A 4,339-nucleotide genomic window follows, 5' to 3' on the forward strand; every position below is an offset into this window, starting at 1 on the left:
ATATATACATAAGTATATAAATGTACATAGGTATATATATATATATGTAAATATATGTATATAGATACATATCTCTCTCTGTGTATGGATATTGCTTTTTACCCAGAACGTTATTTACGAAGCTAATTACTCTTCCAATTTTTTTCTTCGATTCGATGATACATTCTATACATATATTTATAGTTTAATAATCAATTCAGATAATTAAAATTTTAATTTAGATTATAGTGGTACGCCGTTTTATTTCCTTTGAAATTCAAATTTGTCTAACAAGAGGCACAATTCGAAAATTGCGTCAACTCTACTCGGTTGAGCTACTAACACAAACTGGCTGCATTAAATAAACTTACAATTTAAAATCTCGTTCTTTTTTCGCTATCTCCTGGTGAAGTTTCAATATATATTTAGTCTTACATGTCTGATCACATGCAGAAGCAGATATTTGTCAAGTGATGCGAATATAGCTGTGTTAAGTTGTGTTAAATATAGTTATGTTAAACTCTGTATAAGGATTGGGAACGCATTAAATGATTAGCGTTGGATTTCACGTATATAAGCATTTATATATACGCTGTAGAAATCTTAACACAGCCTTAGACTTTCTCTTTATTTCGAAGCTAAATTATGTTCATATATTTGTGTAAGTGAGTGCATTTGTATTTTTTCTGTGTTTGTGTTTGAGCCTGGATGTCTGCCGTGATTTTATACGCTAGGTGGACTGTTTGCATACAGCTGCAAGCTTTTTAAGTTATATCTATACGACCACAAATGCTGATATATTACTTTCGAAAACTAGTTTTCTGATATGCACAATTTGATTTCAACTTTAATTTCAAGAGATCATCCATCTTAGAAGAATGGTGTTGAAACCAAACATGAAAGCTTTCCCCACTCACGGCAAAATTTAATTTAAATGAAGATTTGGTTAAACTTACGAAAACAAACAAAAACACAATTACTTGTATTAGCATTCATATTGCTATGAAATATTTGTAAATATCAAATTTCCTTAAAGAGCGAAAGGGGTGGATAATCAAAGAAAGTATATAAGTGAGTATCAGTGCAATCTTTGACTTCCATTCAACGCCCATATCCAGTGTGGCCTATAGGGTTTCGCGTACGTACGTACATACATACTTATATATATATAGAGAGAGAGAGACAGACAGACAGACAGACAGACAGAGAGGGAGTGAAAGACATAGAAGAAAATATATGTATGAATATATTAATCTACGTATATATACATATATATATATAATGTGTAATATATATTGGTGCATACCCGGCCACATGCATGCACACACAAACACACATAGACATGTGTGTGTGTGTGTGTGTGTGTGTGTGTGTGTGTGTGTGTGTGTGTGTGTGTGTGTGCAGGTGGAGTGTAGAAATAGAATCAACTCAGATTGACTGTATGAGCGTATAAAAGAAAACACTGAATTCTAATGGCATATATCTTATAGAGAAATCATATATCACAGAACACTATTTGTGTAATTATGTATGTATGTCTGTATGTATGTATGCATGTGCACATGTATGCATATATGTATGTATGTATGCATTCATATGTATGTATGTCGTTGTTTGGTGATGAATCTTGAAAACATTAGGCATAATTGATAAATTATTACACAAAAAAATTAGTAACGCGAAATGCATGAAGCTAAACTTTAGTCCTATTCACAAATTGTAAAGTAATTAATACACTTTGAAATATAGAGGGACAGTTAATTGGTCGCACAACTTAACACCAACACTGTGTCTTAGCATGTCTGTGACGTTGCAAGCAATAAGATTAGAGCTATTCCAGACATGTTTGCGTAAGTGTGTGTGTGTGTAATTGTATGTATGTGTCCGTGTTTGTGTGTATACGAGCGAGTGGACAAACGAAAGGGGCATTCTACACATGTTGTATGATATATATATATATATATATATATATATATTATTATTATTATCATTATTATTATTATTATTATTATTATTATTATTATTATTATTATTATTATTATTATTATTATTATTATTATTATTATTATTATTATTATTATTTTGTTGTTGTTTGTTTTTCTGCTTTCTTCAAATTTTCTTCCATTTCTTGCCGAGTGTTTTCCGTACACCTAGGGCAGAGAAACTCATTGCATGCATTCCCAGTTTACACACGCAAATTCACAGGTAAAATATGTATTAAAAAAATAAATAAATAAATAATTTCATGAATGGATGCTATTTTCACCGCGATAATGCTCTTCTCAGTAGATGAGTCGTTGCAGGTAATACGATTTTTTGCACTTCCGGTAGGGATGGTAAGCCTGGTATCATTTTCAAATAGGTTTCATTACTTTTTCTTTATTATTCCTAGAGATCCTACAATCACTGGTATGGTAGTCGCCTTGAGGTGCGACATTTTTTTCAATTTCTATTAGCAAGTCTTTATATTTACTGATCTTGCCAAATTCTTTCGGCGCTATATTTTGATCGCAAGGAATGCTCATGTCGATTAATAAACATATCTTCTTTCTCTGATCTCTTATAATAAAATCCGGTTTATTAGCTTCTATAATTTTGTCAGTATGTACGGGGAAGTCCTAGAGAATCGACACATTTTCTCCCTCAGTCACAACTTCAGAATGGTGTTTATACCATTTGTCAGCGGGTTTGATTTTATAATGCCGACATATTGTCCAGTGTAAATAATGGCCGACACTGTAACGTCTTGCTTTATATTTTACAGGTGCTAAGACTCTACACCCTGAGATTAGGTGGTCTATAGTTTCAATCTCATCGTTTCAGAATCGGCATTGTGGGTCAGCTCCATTTTTTATCACGTTGGCTTGGTAGTTAATAAGCTTTGGTCTTGGCAGCTAATATGAAACCTCCACTCTCTGCTTTTAGCCCTGAGCTTCGTAACCATTGATGCGTGTGTTCTGGTTGACATCAGCTTGTTTGCTATGGGCCACATACTTACCATGCAGAATTCCAGTCAGCTTTGATTTATCCCTATGCAACATAAAGCTTCGTACACTTGTTACAAGAATCTAGTTCATCTTGTTATAGATCATGATAATAATAATAATCCTTTCTACTAAAGGCACAGTGCCTGAAATTTGGGAGGAGGGGATTAAGTCGATTACATCGACCTCAGTACTCCACTGGTACTTATTTCATCGACCCCGAAAGGATGAAAGGTAAAGTCGACCTCGCCAGAATTTGAACCTCAGAACGTGAAGACGAACGAAATACCGCTAAGCATTTTGCCCGGCCGTGCTAACGATTCTGCCAGCTCACCGCTTTATGATAATAATAATAATAATAATAATAATAATAATAATAATAAAGTGGAGAAGAATAACACACACACACGCGCACACGCACACACACACACACACACACACACACACACACACACACACACACACACACACACATATATATATATATCTATATACTGTATATATAAATATATGTATAGTAGAAGATCGTGCATGTATGTATTTTTGCGTTTTTTTGTTTTTACATCTATGTGATTACAGATTTTTGGGGGACTTTTTTAAATTTTGTTTTAGCATGTATTTGCCTTATATCGATAAAATGTATAATCATATGCTGTACTAATTGCCTCTTTCTAAATGGGCATAAGTCACGGCTGTGCTTTTAAAAAATCTGGTTCAGAACTATTTGATTCTAATTTCGAATCACCGGGGCGACAACTTTTGGTAAATTTACCATTCCAAACTTTATGTATGTATGTTTGTATGTATGAATGTATGTGTTTGTATGTATGTACGTTACCATAAATGTATATATATATATATATATATATATATATACACACACACACACGCTTACCCGAACTCATATATTCATATATACAGGCATATTCTGAATTTTCGAGATATGTGAGAATTCTCTAACAAGAATGAGTAGCTCATTAACTCCAATCTTGAACGCAGTGAAATCATATATAACCATTTGATAGGATTACAATATACAACTCAATGTGTAAGTAATTTAATGCCGTACCATTCAGCAAGATTTTTGCTAATTTATTAACTGTTGGTGCAATCACTGTAAAATTATCTGGTCATTTCGCCATCGTTAACAATATAACGTGGACATAAGTACAAGTAGCTTTTTTTCTTTCCTTGTTTATTTCTCGTCTTCGTAACAATTAGTCTGAAGTGTTCGTTTTGTTTAGCTGCCTGTTTTTCCATCACTGAATTCGTCCACTTGAAAACTACACTCTTGGCATAAATCGCAAATACCAATTTAGTAAGGTATGTATAGCTACATACATACATATATACATATATATATATATATATATATA

This window comes from Octopus bimaculoides, chromosome 15 (genome assembly GCF_001194135.2).
Source record: "Octopus bimaculoides isolate UCB-OBI-ISO-001 chromosome 15, ASM119413v2, whole genome shotgun sequence".
In the NCBI taxonomy this organism is placed as follows: domain Eukaryota; kingdom Metazoa; phylum Mollusca; class Cephalopoda; order Octopoda; family Octopodidae; genus Octopus; species Octopus bimaculoides.